The sequence below is a fragment of the Triticum dicoccoides genome, chromosome 2A (assembly GCF_002162155.2).
Source record: "Triticum dicoccoides isolate Atlit2015 ecotype Zavitan chromosome 2A, WEW_v2.0, whole genome shotgun sequence".
In the NCBI taxonomy this organism is placed as follows: domain Eukaryota; kingdom Viridiplantae; phylum Streptophyta; class Magnoliopsida; order Poales; family Poaceae; genus Triticum; species Triticum dicoccoides.
Genome location: NC_041382.1, coordinates 654540396 through 654560630, shown reverse-complemented (window position 1 = coordinate 654560630; position 20235 = coordinate 654540396).

Genomic DNA, 20235 nt, shown 5'->3' with positions numbered 1-20235 from the left:
TGCTGCAGCGGATTGGTACGACGCGCTACGGCATCCCTGTTGAGGAGCTCTCTCCTACCAAGCTTCTGGCGACACAGGAGAGTGCGCCGTCTTCCTCAACCTAGCTTCCATGACCCTGTGCCTTCAGTGGAACGTGCTAGCTTGGAACATTCATGGAATAAATTCGGACAATAAGACTTTAGTGATTAAGAATGTGATCAGTGCCTCTGGTTGTAATATCGTTTGCTTGCAGGAGAATAAGCATGCATCTTTTGATCAGACTTATATTAAAACTTTTTGCCCGCGTCGGCTTGATAAGTTTGCTTTTTATACCTTCTTGTGGTGCATCTGGTGGCTTAATTATTATCTGGAATGGCTCTGCATTTGATGGAAATGTTCCTTTTCAGATTTCTTTGCATTGGGTATTGAATTTAATTCCAAAGTTTTGGGACATTCATGGAGTTTATTCAATGTGTATGGGTCATGCAGTGGAGGGGACCGGATGTTATTCACCAATTGGTTGTATGATTTAGTAATCCCGGATACTGATGAATGGCTCTTAGTGGGGGACTAAATTTTTACGAGATCCTCCAATAATCGAGACAAACTAGGGGGTAATGCAAATGATATTCTGCTCTTTAATGATATCGTCCGGGCACAAGCACTAATTGAAATACCCTTGAAAGGTAGATCTTGCAGTTGGAGCAACATGCAAACAGATCCACTATTGGAATAGATAGACTGGTTCTTTTCCTCCTGCCATTGGACATGATCCTTCCCAAACACCATTGTCACAACACTTGGGAAACCAGTGTCGGATCATACTCCGTGTGTGGTGAACATTGAAACTTCAATCCCCAAGAGAAAAAAACAATTTGAAAACTATTGGATCAATCACCTGGGATTTCTTAATGTGGTCAAATCCTCTTGGAATAAACCCTGCAATGTCAACAATAGTGCCGCTTTGTTATGTAGAAACACGAAATATTTGTGATCTGACCTCAAGAGCTGGAATAAATGAAGGAAATATACCCTATAGGCAATAATAAAGTTGTTATTTATATTTCCTTATATCATGATAAATGTCTATTATTCATGCTAGAATTTTATAAACCGGAAACTTAGTACATGTGTGGATACATAGGCAAAACAAAGTGTCCCTAGTATGCCTCTACTTGACTAGCTCGTTAATCAAAGATGGTTATGTTTCCTGACCATAGACATGTGTTGTCATTTGATGGACGAGATCATCATTAGAGAATGATGTGATGGACAAGACCCATCCGTTAGCTTAGCATAATCATCATTTAGTTTTATTGCTATTGCTTTCATCATGACTTCTACATGTTCCTCTGACTATGAGATTATGCAACTTCTGAATACTGGAGGAACACCTTGTGTTCTATCAAACGTCACAACGTAACTGGATGATTATAAAGATGCTCTACAGATGTCTCTGAAGGTGTTTGTTAGGTTGGCATAGATCGAGATTAGGATTTGTCACTCTGTGTATCGGAGAGGTATCTTTGGGCCCTCTCGGTAATCCACATCACTATAAGCCTTGCAAGCAAGGTGACTAATGAGTTAGTCACGGGATGATGCATTACGGAATGAGTAAAGAGACTTGCCGGTAACGAGATTGAACTAGGTATGATGATACCGACGATCGAATCTCGGGCAAGTAACATACCGATGACAAAGGGAACAACGTATGTTGTTATATGGTTTGACCGATAAAGATCTTCGTAGAATATGTAGGAGCCAATATGAGCATCCAGGTTCCGCTATTGGTTATTGACCTGAGATGTGTCTCGGTCATGTCTACATAGTTCTCGAACTCGTAGGGTCCGCACGCTTAACGTTCAATGACGATTTGTATTATGAGTTATGTGATTTGATGACCGAACTTTGTTCGGAGTCTCGGATGAGATCGCAGACATGACAAGGAGTCTAGAAATGGTCGAGACATAAATATTCATATATTGGAAGGTTTCATTTGGACATCAAAATGGTTCCGAGTGGTTCGGGCTTTTTTTCCGGAGTACCAGGTGGTTACCGGAACCCCTCGGGAGAAGTATTGGGCTTAGTGGGCCTTATTGGAGGAGAGGAGAAAGGGCCATAAGATAGGGGCGCGCCCTCCCCTTGCCCAAACCAAATTGGACTAGGGGAGGGGGCCGACCCCCTCTTTCCTCCCCCTCTCTCTCCCTTTCCTTTCCCTCTGGTGGAAGAAAGGAAAAGGGGGGCCGAATCCTACTTGGACTAGGACTCCCCCCTTGGCGTGCCCAACCTGGCCGGCCTCCTCTCTCCCTCCCTCCTTTATATACGTGGCCAGGGGCACCCTAATAACAACAACAAACAATCTCTTAGCCGTGTGCAGTGCCCCCCTCCACAGTTACACACCTCGGTCATATCGTCGCAGTGCTTAGGCGAAGCCCTGCGCCGGTAACTTCATCGTCACCGTCGCCATGCCGTCATGCTGACGGAACTCTCCCTCGGCCTCAACTGGATCAAGAGCTCGAGGGACGTCATCGAGCTGAACATGAGCTGAACACGGAGGTGCCGTATATTCGATGCTTGGATCGGTTGGATCACGAAGACGTTCAACTACATCAACCGCGTTACTAAACGCTTCCGCTTTCGGTCTACGAGGGTACGTAGACACACCCTCCCTGCTCGTTGATATGCATCTCCTAGATAGATCATGCGTGATCGTAGGTAATTTTTTTGAAATACCGCGTTCCCCAATAGTGGCATCCGAGCTAGGTCTATGCGTGGATGTTATATGCACAAGTAGAACACAAAGAGTTGTGGGCGATGATAGTCATACTGCTTACCAGCAACGTCTTACTTTGATTCAGCGGTATTGTTGGATGAAGCGGCCCGGACCGACATTACATGACCGCGTTCATGAGACTGGTTCTACCGACGTGCTTCACACATAGGTGGCTAGCGGGTGTCTGTTTCTCCAACTTTAGTTGAATCAAGTTTGACTATGCCCGGTCCTTGTTGAAGGTTAAAACAACACACTTGACAAAAAATCGTTGTGGTTTTGATGCGTAGGTAAGAATGGTTCTTGCTAGAAGCCCGTAGTAGCCACGTAAAACTTGCAACAACAAAGTAGAGGACGTCTAACTTGTTTTTGCAGGGCTTGTTGTGATGTGATATGGTCAAGACATGATGAGATACAAATTGTTGTATGAGATGATCATGTTTTGTTAGAGTTATCGGCAACTGGCAGGAGCCTTATGGTTGTCTCTTTGTTGCATAAGATGCAAGCGCCATATAATTGATTTACTTTATCGCTATGTGATAGCAATAGTTGCAAAAGCAATAGTTGGCGAGACGACCATGTGACGACACATTGATAGAGATCAACATGATGGAGATCATGGTGTTATGCCGGTGACGGTGGAGATCATGACGGTACTTTGGAGATGGAGATCAAAGGCACAAGATGATAATGGCCATATCATGTCACATATTTTGATTGCATGTGATGTTTATCTTTTATGCATCTTATTTTGCTTAGTACGACGGTAGCATTATGAGATGATCTCTTACTAAAATTTCAAGGTATAAATGTTCTCCCTGAGTATGCACCGCTGTGACAGCTCGTCGTGCCGAGACACCACGTGATGATCGGGTGTGATAAGCTCTACGTTCACATACAGCGGGGGCAAGCCAGTTTTGCACATGCAGAATACTCGGGTTAAACTTGATGAGCCTCGCATATGCAGATATGGCCTCGGAACACTGGAGACCGAAAGGTCGAGTGTGAATCGTAGTATAGTAGATATGATCAACATAGTGATGTTCACCATTGAAAACTACTCCATCTCACGTGATGATCGGACATGGTTTAGTTGATATGGATCACGTGATAACTTAGATGATTAGAGGGATGCCTATCTAAGTGGAAGTTCTTAAGTAATATGATTAATTGAACTTTAATTTATCATGAACTTAGTACCTGATAGTTTTTGCATATCTATGTTGTAGATCAATAGCTCGCGTATAGCTACCCTATTTTATCTTTTAATATGTTCCTAGAGAAAACTAAGTTGAAATATGATAGTAGCAATGATGCGGACTAGGTCCGTGATCTAAGGATTATCCTCGTTGCTTCACAGAAGAATTATGTCCTTGATGCACCGCTAGGTGTCAGACCTATTACAAGGGCTGATGCAGATGTTATGAACGTTTGACAAGCTCGGTGAGGGAGTCTTGGATTAGGGGGCCTCCGGACAACCGGACTATATCCTTTGGTTGGACTGTTAGACTATGAAGATACAAGATTGAAGACTTCGTCTCGTGTCTGGATGGGACTCTACTTGGCGTGGAAGGCAAGCTAGGCAGTACGGATATGGATATCTCCTCCTTTGTAACCGACCTTGTGTAACCCTAGCCCTCTCCGGTGTCTATATAAACCGAAGGGTTTTAGTCCGTAGGACAGAACAACAACATACAATCATACCATAGGCTAGCTTCTAGGGTTTAGCCTCTCTGATCTCGTGGTAGATCTACTCTTGTACTTCCCATATCATGAATATTAATCAAGCAGGACGTAGGGTTTTACCTCCATCAAGAGGGGCCGAACCCGGGTAAAAACTTCGTGTACCCTGCCTCCTGTTACCATCCGCCTAGACGCACAGTTCGGGACCCCCTACCCGAGATCCGCCGGTTTTGACACCGACATTGGTTCTTTCATTGAGAGTTTCTCTGTGTCATTGCCGTTAGGCTTGATGGCTCCTTCTATCATTGTTAGCGATGCAGTCCAGGGTGAGACTTTTCTCCCCGGACAGATTTTTGTATTCGGCCGCTTTGCACTGCGGGCCAATTCGCTTGGCCATCTGGAGCAGATTGAAAGCTATGCCCCTGGCCATCAGGTCAGGTTTGGAAGCTTAAACTACACGGCCGATATCCGCGGAGACTTGATCTTCGACGAATTCGTGCCTCTGCCTTGTGCGTCACACGGTCATGATGAGTACAATTTAGCTCTACCATCAGACAGTGTTCAGGAGATCGCAACGGCAGCCGCTCCGACCCTCAATTCGGAGCCAGTTGCGCCGTCCATGGACGGGTGGATGGACCCCACCACGGAGGCCTTACCCTCATCGCCGATCGAGTCGAACATCGACCATACTCTGTACGAGAGCCGTGTTGACAAACTGCCAGATCTCTCTCCGGTCACAGACTCCGAACAACCTGCGCCCGTTCCTAGTGAACCCGATTGGGCTCCGATCATGGAGTTTACCTCCGTGGATATTTTTCAGCACTCGCCCTTTGGCGACATACTGAACTCGTTAAGGTCTCTCTCCTTGTCAGGAGGATCCTGGCCGAACCATGTCCGGTAGGATTGGGATGCGGACGACGAAGAAATTCATGGCCCGCCCACCACCCACTTAGTAGCCACTGTCGATGACTTAACCGACATGCTCGACTTTGACTCCGAAGACATCGATGGTATGGACGACGATGCGGGAGACAAAGATGAACCACTGCCCACAGGGCACTAGAGAGCCACCTCATCATACAATATATACATGATGGACACACCCAAAGAAGGCAGTGGCGACGAGACAACAGAGGATGACCCCTCCAAGAAGCAACCCATGCGCCGACATCAGCGGCGCCGCTCTAAGTCCCGCCAAAGCAAAAGTGGTGATACCAGCATAGGAGATAATAACACTCTGGATAGTGCCGAAGATAACAACAATCCCCTCCAGCAAGATTTAGAGTAGGAAGATGGAGGAGCCAGCCCTCCTGAGAGAGCGGCAGACGGAGAAGCGGAGGATGATAATTACATGCCCCCCCTCCGAAGACGAGGCAAGCCTCAACGATGATGAATTCGCCGTGCCAGAGGATCCCGTCGAACAAGAGCGCTTCAAGCGCCGGCTTATGGCCACGACAAATAGCCTTAAGAAAAAGCAGCAGCAGCTTCAAGCTGATCAAGATCTGCTAGCTGACAGATCGACTGAAGTCCTCACAGCTGAGGAATATAAACTCGAGCGCCCCTCCAAGAGTTACCCAAAATGCAGGTTGCTACCTCGACTGGAGGAAGAAGCGTATGACGCGGCTGATCGGCCACCTTGTGGCCGTGATAGAGAGGCATTCTAGCCAAAAACTCAGCCCGCACCCCGACGCCATTCAAATAAAAAATCATGGGGAAATACACCAGACCTGCGAGACATATTGGAGGACAAAGCAAAACATGCAAGATCGATCTACGGATCACGGGGGCACCCCACTATGCGAGACGATAAACGTCATGCCGGATAAAGTAAAAATAAATCCGGCCGGGCCGAACACAGCGGGCAAGACCCATTCGAGCTGCGTCGCGATATAGCCCGATACAGAGGCGCCGCACACCCCCTATGCTTCACAGACGAAGTAATGGATCATCAAATCCCAGAGGGTTTCAAACCCATAAATATTGAATCATACGACGACACAACAGATCCTGCGGTATGGATCGAGGATTTCCTCCTCCACATCCACATGGCCCGCGGCGATGACTTACACGCCATCAAATACCTCCCACTAAAGCTCAAAGGACCAGCGCGACATTGGCTTAACAGCTTGCCAGCAGAGTCCATTAGCTGTTGGGAAGATCTGGAAGCCGCATTCCTCAACAACTTTCAGCGCACTTATGTGCGACCACCAGATGCCGATGACTTGAGCCACATAATTCAGCAGCCAGAAGAATCGGCCAGGCAATTCTGGACTCGGTTCCTAACAAAGAAAAATCAAATCGTCGACTGTCCGGATATAGAGGCCCTAGCAGCCTTCAAGCATAACATCCGCGACGAGTGGCTTGCCCGGCACCTTAGACAGGAAAAGCCGAAATCTATGGCAGCCCTCACGACACTCATGACCCGCTTTTGTGCGGGAGAAGACAGCTGGCTGGCTCGCAGTAACAATATGTCAAAGAACCATGGTACTTCAGATACCAAGGACGGCAATAGCAGGTCATGTCGCAACAAACATAAGCGCCGCATTAACAGCGATAATACTGAAGATACGGCAATCAATGCTGGATACAAAGGCTCTAAACCCGGTCAGCGGAAAAAGCCATTCAAAAGAAGCACTCCAGGCCCGCGCAGTTTGGACCGTATACTCGATCGCTCGTGTCAAATACACAGCACCCCCGACAAGCCAGCCAACCACACCAACAGGGATTGTTGGGTGTTCAAGCAGGCCAGCAAGTTAATTGCCGAAGACAAAGATAAGGGGCCACATAGCGATGACGAGGAAGAGCCCCGGCAGCCGAACACCGGAGGACAGAAGAGGTTCCCCCCACAAGTGCGGACGGTGAACATGATAGATGCAACCCACATCCCCAAGAGGAAGTGGAAGCGTGCGCTCAGGGACGTATATGCGTTGGAGCCAGTCGCCCCAAAGTTCAACCCATGGTCCTCTTGTCCGATCACCTTCAATCGCAGGGACCACCCCACTAGTATCCGTCATGGCGGATTCGCCGCACTAGACCTAATCATTGACGGATTTCACCTCACTCAAGTCCTTATGGATGGCGGCAGCAGCCTGAACCTGCTTTATCAGGACACAGTGCGAAAAATGGGTATAGACCCCTCAAGGATCAAACCCACAAAAATGACCTTTAAAGGCGTCATTCCAGGTGTAGAGGCCCATTGCACAGGATCAATTACACTGGAAGTGGTCTTCGGATCCCCGGATAACTTCCGAAGCGAAGAATTAATCTTCGATATAGTCCCGTTCCGCAGTGGTTATCATGCACTGCTCGGGCGAACCGCATTTGCGAGATTCAATGCGGTACCACATTATGCATACCTCAAGCTCAAGATGCCAGGACCTCGTGGGGTTATTACAGTTAATGGAAACACAGAGCGCTCTCTCCGTACGAAGGAGCACACTGCGGCCCTCGCAACAGAAGCGCAAAGCAGCCTCTCAAGGCAATCCACCAGGTCGGCGTTTCAAGACCCGGACACCCTCAAGCGCGCTCGGAGTAATCGGCAACTAGACCGCCTGGCATGATCTGAGCTCGCGTAGCAATGCGGCCCCCAGCCCAGTCCCAGCCAAACATCGAAATTCGTGCCGCGTACATAATTACGCATTAAAAATACCATGGGCACAGGCGGGGAGGGGGACACAACTACGGCATGCCCCAATACGCGGCTTAAACAGCACTAGGGGCTTCCCGCTTTGTTATTTTTCTCTTTAAGAACTTTAATCTCTGGAAACCCTGTCCGGCAACATGATTGCCGAACACACGACGCAACAACCAAGGAGGCAGATAGCTACGTCACACCACGGAACTCCCAGGTGGATTACGATAACGAGTGAAATATTTGTTTAATACTATTCCTCAGCTTGCCCTTGGAAGGGACATAGTCCTACTTTTTGCTTATCGCACTATCTGTATCATTCTGCTTTAACGCATCTTTTTGAATAAACAATGCATAGCACTAAGACTATTATTGCATTCTTCTTTTTATATATATGTGTTCATTAATGACGCCTTGCAACCATACACTTTGGTACGGCCAATACACCAGGGGCTTAAGTACCCCACAATACGATGTGAGAAGTCCGAACACTTTCACAAGTGCGGCACCCCGAACTTATAGCATTATATGCATCGGCTCCGAATCATGTCTTTGGTCAAATGTTGGGTTTGCCCGGCTCCTATGTTTTGGTACCTTACGTTCCGCTCTATCGGCTAAGGTAGCGCTAGGAGAACTACTGCGATTGTGCCCCGGTTCTGCTAGGCTAAGTACCTCAGTAGAGAAAGCTAAAACTGACTGTCATGATAAGGCGAGAGACTGGTCGCTGTTCGGCGAGGTTTCGAGTCCCTAAAGACTTATGCTGCTTAGAGCGAGGAGTCGGTCCTATCCGTCTTAAAGGCGTGTATCGCGCCCCGAATTTGGCTTTCCGAATACCAGGGGCTTCGCCGAAATTTAAAATTATATAATTCTATGGCTAAGTGAGAGTGATAAAGCATTATTAGTCGGGTTGCCTTGTTTGCTGTGCTGAGCACCTCCCTCGAAGGACCCAAAAATGGGAACAAGAGTGCTCAGGTTTATCCCGAACACCCCAGCACTCGCGGCATGGGGGCAGAAGCCGAGGACTAGCCATCTCTCAGATTGGATAAACAGCCAAACAGAAGGTAATATTTTAAATTCGAACAAGCGTTGCATAGCGCATATGAAACAAGTTTTCATCATACAGGATCACACGAGAAAGTTTACTCAAATATTACATCCTTTGAACATTCGTCCGCTACAATACGGGCACCCTTCAGGACACCCTCATAATAAATTTCGGGGGTGCGATGCTCCTTGCCCTGCGGCGGTCCTTCCTTGATCAGCTTCACGGCGTCTAGCTTGGCCCATTGCACCTTCACACGGGCGAAAGCCCGGCGTGCACCTTCGATGCAGACGGACTGCTTGACGACTTCCAGCCGTGGGCAGACATCCACAAGCCGCCTCACCAGGCCGAAGTAGCTATTCGGAAGGGCGTCGCCAGGCCACAGCCAGACTATAAAGCCCTTCATGGCCTGTTCAACCGCCTTGTGTAGCTCGACCAGCTGCTTCAGCTGGTCGCTCATAGGTACCGGGTGTTCGGTCCCAGTATACTGAGACCAGAACAGCTTCTCCGTTGAGCTTCCCTCCTCGGCCTGGTAAAATTGTGCGGCATCCGACATGCTGCGGGGAAAATCTGCGAATGCTCCTGGAGAGCTCCGGATCCGGGTAAGTAATAGGTAATTTACTTTCACATGCTTGCTTTGCATATAGAATGCCTTACCCGCCGCTATTTTCTTCATCTCGTTAATCTCCTGGAAGGCCTTTTGGGCTTTGGCCTTGGCACTCTTTGCGCTCTCGAGGCCCGCGGCAAGCTCAGACTCTCGCGTCTTCGAGTCAAGCTCCAATGCCTCGTGCTTCGTCACGAGAGCCTGGAGCTCTCGCTGCACCTCGCCCACCCGAGCGTCTTGCCTTTCACACTTGGTGCGCTCCTTGGCCGCTTTATCTTCGGCCTCGGATAGTGCTTGCTTCAGGGACGCCACCTCGGTCGTGGCCCCTGGCAAATATAAGATGATCCTGTCATTCTGCAATCGCGTTTTCTTTTATATATACACATCTATAGACAGGGTATTACTTACCCTTGTTCTCCTCGAGCTGCCTCTTGGCAAGGCCGAGCTCTTTCTTGGACCCCTCGAGGTCCTGCTTCAGTGTGGTGACCTCTGCAGTCAGTGCGGCCGAGGCCAGCAGCGAAGCCTGCATACGCATATAGACATACTTATGTTAGACTCCTGCGGTATTATTTGATCCTCTCTTTGGCTTTTCTTTTCGAACACCGAACAGAGCATCAGGGGCTACTGTCTATGCGATAATATTTTTCCTATATTTCAAAACACTTACCTCAAAGCCTGTTAGAAGGCTGGCACAGGCTTCAGTCAATCCGCTCTTGGCGGACTGAACCTTCCAGACCACCGCACTCATAATAGTACGGTGCTCCTCGTCGATGGAAGCGCTGCGAAGCGCTTCCAGCAGATTGTCCGGTGCCTCTGGATGGACAGAGGTCACCGGCACAGGCGTCTCGCCCCTCTTAGAAGGAGGCCGCCTGCCCGAGTCCGGAACCGCTGGAGGTTCCGGTGCGGTGTTCGGCTTAGGGCCGAACTCGGGGCCCTCAGGGGCCTTGTCCCCTCGGCTCCCGGAGTCCGGAAGGAAGCCTTGAGGCGCCTCCGGGACTGTCTCCCCTCGACCCGGTGCCTCTTGAGACAACACCTCGGCGTCGTCCGCAGGGCAAGGGGAGGTGGCGGTCGGAAGTGGATCGCTATCCATATCCGACGAGCCCAGGGAGCCGCCCGATGATACATCGATACGGGCTCGTGCTGGCCTGCATAATCATATTCGGCATTAGGGAAAGCAATGCGACAAAGGAATGCTATGAGTTACTCTAGTATCCGAATACTCACGACCTCCCCAGGGGCTTGGCCCTGGGCAACCACTCGTCTTCGCCTTCGGCGGCAACGGTGGAGCTGTCCGGAAGGAGAGTCCTTCCCTTCTTGGACCCTTCGCCCCCCAGTTGGGGCGGCCTTCCTTTTCTTGTCTCCCCCATCTGGAGGGGGAGCATATTCTTCTTCCTCCTCGTCTTCGAGGGAGGAGTGTGCCGCAGAGTCATCGAACGATGAGTCCGATACAACCTGGCGTCGGGAACTCTTTCGGGTTCCCTTGGCCTTCTTGGTCTTCTCTGGCACCTTGTAAGGAGCCGGAGTCAGCATCTCCATCAGGAGAGTGTTTGCTGGGCCTTCGGGCAAAGGAGCCGGACAGTCGATCTGTCCGGCCATTTCCTGTCAGTCCTGTCAAAGGAATGGGAGCTTAGATCCCGCATAGAGTCAAACTATGTAAAACAAGTGTCCTGTAAAAGGTAAAACAGCTTACCGCGCTGGCTTGGCACTTCACGCAGAATCCGCGATCCTCGGTAGTAGGAGGAGGAACCTCGGCACCCTTGAATAGCACCTTCCAGGCATCCTCGTGTGTTGTATCAAAGAGCCTGTTCAGAGTTTGGTGCTGGGCCGGGTCGTACTCCCACAAGTTGAAAGCCTGTTGTTGACACAGGAGGATCCAGCGGATGAGCATGACCTGGACTACGTTGACGAGTTTGAGCTTCTTGTTCACCATGTTTTGAATACATGTTTGGAGTCGGTCAGCTCTCCGAACTACCCCAAGACAGGCCCTTCTCTTTCCAGGAGGTGAGCCGCGTGGGGATGCCAGATCGGAACTCGGGGGCCGCTGCCCATGCAGGGTCACACGGCTCGGTGATATAGAACCAGCCCGATTGCCACCCCTTTATGGTCTCCACGAAGGAGCCCTCGAGACATGTAACGTTGGACATCTTGCCCACCATGGAACCTCCGCACTCCGCCTGGTGGCCGCCCACTACCTTCGGCTTGACATTGAAGGTCTTCAGCCATAAGCTGAAGTGGGGCTTGATGCGGAGGAAGGCCTCGCACACGATGATAAATGCCGAGATGTTGAGGATGAAGTTCGGGGCCAGATCGTGGAAATCCAGGCCGTAGTAGAACATGAGCCCCCGGACGAATGGGTGGAGAGGGAATCCCAGTCCACGGAGGAAATGGGTAAGGAACACTACCCTCTCATGGGGCCTGGGGGTGGGGATGAGCTGCCCCTCATCTGGCAGCCGGTGCGCGATGTCGTCGGGCAGGTATCCGGCTCTCCTCAGCTTCTTGATGTGTCCCTCCGTGACAGAGGATACCATCCACCTGGCTCCCACTCCGGACATGGTTGGAGAAGGTTGAGGTGGGAAGTGCGGAATTGGGCACTAGAGCTCGAGTGTGCGAAAATGGATGAGCAAAGGAGGAAGAAGGCGTGGATGAAAAGGTGAATCCTTATCCCTTTATATGGGCGGACGAAACCAAGTGTCCCCACTAGCCTGGTAAAATTCGCTTATCCCCCGAGCGCCATAATCGATGGCGCGGTTGGGTTACCCACACCCGTATTGATGAGAATCCCGCGATAAGGGGACACGATCTCGGCTTTGACAAGACGTGTCGAAAAACTGCCTCGCGTTATGTGCGGGGCTGGTTAAAGGAAACAGTTCGAATAATCACCGGGCCATGACATAATGTCATGTTGCCAAAACAAGTCAGCAAATTAGATTTGTGGAAATATTATTCTCTCTACGGTGGTATGTGGACCTTATTTTGCAGGGTCGGACACTATCCTTGTATTCAAATTCTTCCGTGGTGTATTCGGAGGAGGAACCCGCCTTGCAATGCCGAAGACAATACTGCGCTTCGGACTCATCGTCATTGAAGCCTGGTTCAGGGGCTACTGAGGGAGTCCTGGATTAGGGGGTCTCCGGACAGCCGGACTATATCCTTTGGCCGAACTGTTAGACTATGAAGATACAAGATTGAAGACTTCTTCTCGTGTCCGGATGGGACTCTACTTGGCGTGGAAGGCAAGCTAGGCAGTACGGATATGGATATCTCCTCCTTTGTAACCAACCTTGTGTAACCCTAGCCCTCTCCGGTGTCTATATAAACCGAAGGGTTTTAGTCCGTAGGACAGAACAACAACATACAATCATACCATAGGCTAGCTTCTAGGGTTTAGCCTCTCTGATCTCGTGGTAGATCTACTCTTGTACTACCCATATCATCAATATTAATCAAGCAGGACATAGGGTTTTACCTCCATCAAGAGGGCCCGAACCTGGGTAAAAACTTCATGTCCCCTGCCTCCTGTTACCGTCCGCCTAGACGCACAGTTCGGGACCCCCTCCCCGAGATCCGCCGGTTTTGACACCGACACTCGGTATGGTGACTACTTGATAGTTTAGTGCACCATGCTTTATGGCTTAGAACCGGGACTTCAAAAATGTTTTGAACGCCACGGAGCATATAAGATGTTCCAAGAGCTGAAATTGGCATTTTAAACTCATGCCCGAGTTGAGAGGTATGAGACCTCTGACAAGTACTTTGCCTACAAGATGGAGGAGAATAGCTCAACCAATGAGCATGTGCTCAGAATGTCCGAGTACTACAATCGCTTGAATCAAGTGGGATTTAATCTTCCAGATAAGATAGTGATTGACAGAGTTCTCTAGTCACCATCACCAAGTTACTGGAACTTCTGATGAACTATAATATGCAAGGGATGACGAAAACGATTCCCCGAGCTCTTCGCGATGCTGAAATCGACGAAAGTAGAAATCAAGAAAAGCATCAAGTGTTGATGGTTGACAAGACCACTAGTTTCAAGTAAAAGGGCAAGGGAAAGAAAGGGAACTGCAAGAAGAATGACAAGCAAGTTGCCACTCGCATGAATAAACCCAAAGCTAGACCCAAGCCTGAAACTGAGTGCTTCTACTACAAAGGAAATGGTCACTGGTAGCGGAACTGCCCCAAATACTTGGCGGATAAGAAGGATGGCAAAGTGAACAAAAGTATATATGATATACATGTTATTGATGTGTACTTTACTAGTATTCATAGTAGCCCCTGGGTATTTGATACTGGTTTAGTTGCTATGATTAGTAACTTGAAACAGGAGTTACAAAATAAACAGAGACTAGTTGAGGGCAAGGTGACGATGTGTGTTGGAAGTGATTCCAAGGTTAATAAGATCACCATCGCACACTCCCTTTACCTTCGGGATTAGTATTGAACCTTAAATAAATGTTATTTGGTGTTTGCGTTGAGCATAATATGATTGGATCATGTTTATTGCACTACGGTTATTCATTTAAGTCAAAGAATAATTCTTATTCTTTTTACATGAATAAAACCTTCTGTGGTCATACACCCAAGGTGAATGGTTTATTGAATCTCGATCGTAGTGATACACATATTCATAATATTGATGCCAAAAGATGCAAAGTTGATAATGATAGTGCAACATACTTGTGGCACTGCCGTTTGGGTCATATTGGCGTAGAGCGCATGAAGAAACTCCATGCGGATGGACTTTTGGAATCACTTGATGCTTGCGAACCATGCCTCATGGGCAAGATGACTAAGACTCCGTTCTCTGGAACAATGGAGCGAGCCACTGACTTATTGTAAATAGCACATACTGATGTATGCGGTCCGATGAGTGTTGAGGCTCGTGGCGCGTATCATTATTTTTTGACCTTCACAGATGATTTGAGCATATATGGGTATATCTACTTGATGAAACATAAGTCTGAAGCATTTGAAAAGTTCAAAGAATTTCAGAGTAAAGTGGAAAATCATTGTAACAAGAAAATAAAGTTTCTACGATCTGATCGTGGAGGCGAATATTTGAGTTACAAGTTTGGTCTTCATTTGAAACAATGTGGAATAGTTTCACAACTCACACCACCTGGAACACCACAGCGTAATGGTGTGTCTGAACATCGTAATCATACTTTATTAGATATGGTGCGATCTATGATGTCTCTTACTAATTTACCACTATAGTTTTGGGGTTATGCATTAGAGACAACTGCATTCACGTTAAATAGGGCACCATCTAAATCTGTTGAGACGACACCATATGAACTATGGTTTAGCAAGAAACCTAAGCTGCCATTTCTTTAAATTTGGGGATGTGATGCTTATATGAAAAAGTTTCAACCTGATAAGCTCGAACCCAAATCAGAGAAATGCGTCTTCATAGGATACCCAAAAGAAACTGTTGGGTACACCTTCTATCACAGATCCGAAGGCAAGATATTCGTTGCTAAAAATGGATTCTTTCTAGAGAAGGAGTTTCTCTCGAAAGAAGTGAGTGGGAGGAAGGTAGAACTTGATGAGGTAGTTGTACCTTCTCCTGAATTGGAAAATGGTTCATCATAGAAATCCGTTCTAGTGATGCCTACAACAATTAGTGAGGAAGTTAATGATGATGATCATGAAACTTCAGATCAAGTTACTACCGAACCTCGTAGGTCAACCAGAGTACGTTACGCACTAGAGTGGTACAGTAATCCTGTTCAGGAAGTCATGTTACTAGACCATGATGAACCCATGAACTGTGAGGAAGCGATGATGAGCCCAGATTCCGCAAAATGGCCCGAGGCCATGAAATCTGAGATGGGATCCATGTATGAGAACAAAGTATGGACTTTGATTGACTTGTCCGATGATCGGCGAGCCATTGAGAATAAATGGATCTTCAAGAGGAAGACGGACGCTGATAGTAGTGTTACTAACTACAAAGCTCGCATTGTCGCAAAAGGTTTTCGACTAGTTCAAAGTGTTGACTACGATGAGATTTACTCACTCGTATCGATGCTTAAAGTCTGTATGAATCATGTTAGCAGTTGCCGCATTTTATGAAATCTGGAAAATGGATGTCAAAACTGTTTTCCTTAATGGATTTCTTAAAGAAGAGTTGTGTATGATGCAACTAGAAGGTTTTGTCGATCCAAAAGGTGCTAACAAAGTGCGCAAGCTCTAGCGATCCATTTATGGACTGGTGCAAGCCTCTCGGAGTTGGAATATACGCTTTGATAGTGTGATCAAAGCATATGGTTTTATACAGACTTTTGGAGATGCTTGTATTTACAAGAAAGTGAGTGGGAGCACTACAACCTTTCTGATAAGTATATGTGAATGACATATTGTTGATCGGAAATTATGTAGAATTTTATGGAAAGCATAAAGGAGTGTTTGAAAGGAGTTTTTCAAAGAAAGACCTCGGTGAAGCTTCTTACACATTGAGCATCAAGATCTATAGAGATAGATCAAGGCGCTTGATAAGATTTTTCAATGAGTACATACCTTGACAAGATTTTTGAACTAGTTGAAAGTGGAACAGTCAAAAAGGAGTTCTTGCCTGTATTGCAATGTGTAAAGTTGAGTAAGACTCAAAACACGACCATGGCAAAAAATATAAAGAGAATGAAAGTCATTCCCTATGCCTCAGCCATACGTTCTAGAAAGTATGCTATTGTGTGTACCAAACCTATTGTGTACCTTGCCATGAGTTTGGCAAGGGGGTACGATATTGATCCAGGAGTGGATCACTTGACAGCGGTCAAAATTATCCTTAGAAGACTAAGGAGACATTTCTCGGTTATGGAGGTGATAAAGAGTTCGTCGTAAAGAGTTACGCTGATGCAAAGTTTTACACCGATCCAGATAACTCCGAGTCTCAATCTGGATACATATTGAAAGTGGGAGCAATTAGCTAGAGTAGCTCCATGCAGAGCATTGTAGACATAGAAAATTTGCAAAATACATACGGCTATGAATGTGACAGACCCATTGACTAAGCTTCTCTCACAAGCAAAACAAGATCACACCTTAGTACTCTTTGGGTGTTAATCACATAGCGATGTGAACTAGATTATTGACTCTAGTAAAACCCTTTCGGTATTAGTCACATGGCTATGTGAACTAATCACATGGTGATGTGAACTATTGGCGTAAATCACATGGCGATGTGAACTAGATTATTGACTCTAGTGCAAGTGGGAGACTGAAGGAAATATGCGCTAGAGGCAATAATAAAGTTTTTATTTATATTTCCTTATATCATGATAAATGTTTATTATTCATGCTAGAATTGTATTATCCGGAAACTTAGTACATGTGTGAATACATAGACAAAACAGAGTGTCCCTAGTATGCCTCTACTTGACTAGCTCGTTAATCAAAGATGGTTATGTTTCCTGACCATAGACATTTGTTGTCATTTGATGAACGGGATCACATCATTAGAGAATGATGTGATGGACAAGACATATCTGTTAGCTTAGCATAATGATCATTTAGTTTCATTGCTATTGCTTTCATCATGACTTATACATGTTCCTCTGACTATGAGATTTTGCAACTCCCAAATACCGAGGAACACCTTGTGTGCTATCAAACGTCACAAACGTAACTAGGTGATTATAAAGATGCTCTACAAATGTCTCCGAAGGTGTTTGTTGGGTTGGCATAGATCGAGATTAGGATTTGTCACTTCGTGTATCGGAGAGGTATCTCTGGGCCCTCTCGTAATGCACATCACTATAAGCCTTGCAAGCAATGTGACTAATGAGTTAGTCACGGTATGATGCATTACGTGACGAGTAAAGAAACTTTTCGGTAACGAGATTGAACTAGGTATGATGATACCGACGATCGAATCTCGGGCAAGTAACATACCGATGACAAAGGGAACAATGTATGTTGTTATACGGTTTGACCGATAAAGATCTTTGTAGAATATGTAGGAGCCAATATGAGAATCCAGGTTCCTCTATTGGTTATTGACCGGAGATGTGTCTCGGTCATGTCTACATAGTTCTTGAACCCGTAGGGTCTGCACGCTTAACGTTCGATGATGATTTGTATTATGAGTTATGTGGTTTGATGACCAAAGTTTGTTCGGAGTCCCGTATGAGAACATGGACATGACAAGGAGTCTCGAAATGGTCGAGACATAAAGATTCATATATTGGAAGGTTGCATTTGGACATTGGAATGGTTCCGAGTGCTTCGGGCATTTTTCCGGAGTACCGGGAGGTTACCGGAACCCCCCGGGAGAAGTATTGGGCATAGTGGGCCTTATTGGAGGAGAGGACAAAGGGCCACAAGAGAGGGGCACGCCCTCCCCTTGCCCAAACCGAGTTGTACTAGGGGAGGGGGTCGGCCCCCCTCTTTCCCCCCTCTCTCTCCCTTCCCTTTCCCTCCGGTGGAAGAAAGGAAGGGGGGGGCGAATCCTACTTGGACTAGGAGTCCAAGTAGGACTCCCCCTTGGCACGCCCAACCTGGCCGGCCTCCTCTCTCCCTCCCTCCTTTATATACGTGGCCAGGGGGCACCCCAATAACAAAAACAGACAATCTCTTAGCCGTGTGTGGTGCCCCCCTCCACAGTTACACACGTCGGTCATATCGTCGCAGTGCTTAGGCGAAGCCCTGCGCTGGTAACTTCATCGTCATCGTCGCCACGCCATCGTGATGACAGAACTCTCCCTTGGCCTCAACTGGATCAAGAGCTTGAGGGATGCCATCGAGCTGTACGTGTGCTGAAAACGGAGGTGCCGTACGTTCGGTGCTTGGATCGGTTGGATCGCGAAAATGTTCGAGTACATCAACGCGTTACTAAACGCTTCCGCTTTTGGTCTACAAGGGTATGTAGAGACACTCTCCCCACTCGTTGATATGCATCTCCTAGATAGATCTTGCATGATCGTAGGTAATTTTTTTTGAAATACCGCGTTCCCCAACAATAAAAACATTTCATGCCGCTCAGTCCTCATTCAAAATTCCAACTGGTCCCTAACTGAATTAGATGGGCTGGAAAACCAGAGGCCACTCATTGTGCCCGAAGCAAACTTCAGGCTGATTTTAAAAACCCACCTACTTAAACTTCTTCATTATCAGAGCCAATATTGGGGGAAGAGATGCACAGTCAGGTATATGAAGTTTGGTGAAGAGAATACCAAACTTTTCCATGCTCTTGCTACAGAGCGCTACAAAAGGAACTCCATATCCTCACTAAAATTACCCGACGGATTGGTGGTGACTGGCCATAACTCCAAAGATGCAGTGTTGTTCAACACATACAAAACTAGGCTTGGGGGCGCTTCCACTTCGGTCATGAAATTTGATTTCACCATGATCATCAAAAAGGTGGAGGGACTCAACATTCTTTTTGCACCTTTTACTCATGCTGAGATCGACGAGGTGGTTAGGACGATGCTCTTGTACCGTGCCCCTGGCCTCGATGGATTTAATGGAGGTTTTCTCAAGGTGTGTTGGCAGATCATTAATGACAGCGAACAGACACCCAAAAGTGGTCCTGAATATAGTACACATAAACAATATGGGTTCCTACATACTCACGCCATCCAGGACTGTCTCGCCTGGGCCTTTGAGTACATTTATCTGTTGGGGAACACAGTATTTCAAAAAAATTCCTACGATCACGCAAGATCTATCTAGGAGATGCATAGCAACGAGAGGGGAGAGTGTGTCCACGTACCCTCATAGACCGAAAGTGGAAGCTTTTAGTAACGCGGTTGATGTAGTCGAACGTCTTCGCGATCCAACCGACCCAAGCACCAAACATATGGCACCTCCCCGTTCAGAACACGTTCAGCTCGATGACGTCCCTCGATCTCTTGATCCAGTTGAGGACGAGGGAGAGTTCCGTCAGCACGACGGCGTGGAGATGGTGATGATGATGTTACCGGCACAGGGCTTCGCCTAAGCACTACGACTATATGACTGAGGTGTGTAACTGTGGAGGGGGGCACTGCACTCGGCTAAGAGAAACTTGTGTGTTCTAGGGTGCCCCCTGTCCCCGTATATAAAGGAGGGGAGGGGGAGGCCGGCCGGCTGAAAGTGCTAGTTATCGACTAGAGGGGGGATGAATAGGCGATTTTTATGAAATTATTCAAAACACGGGGGCTTTGAAGACAAATGATAGAAATGAACCTATTGATATGCAGCAGAAGGTAGACTACACTAGACACGCCATAGTCAAGTAAGCAATGAAGCGAAAACACGAAAATTATCAGCAGCTAGGCAATATGGATCAGGATGGAAGATAGTATGAAGCCAAACAGTAAAGAGTCTTCACTTAGTGAAGTCAATCTGATCATACATGCATGCAATGACTTCACGAAGACAAACTGTAAAGTAAAGGGAAGTGAAGGATAGAACCAGTAGCTTGATGAAGACAAGGATTTGGTAGACCAGTTTTAGTTGCTCTGACAACTGTACGTCTGGTTAGGGAACCTGAGATTCAACTCAAAAGACCGTGTCTTCACCTTATTCCCCTTGAGCTA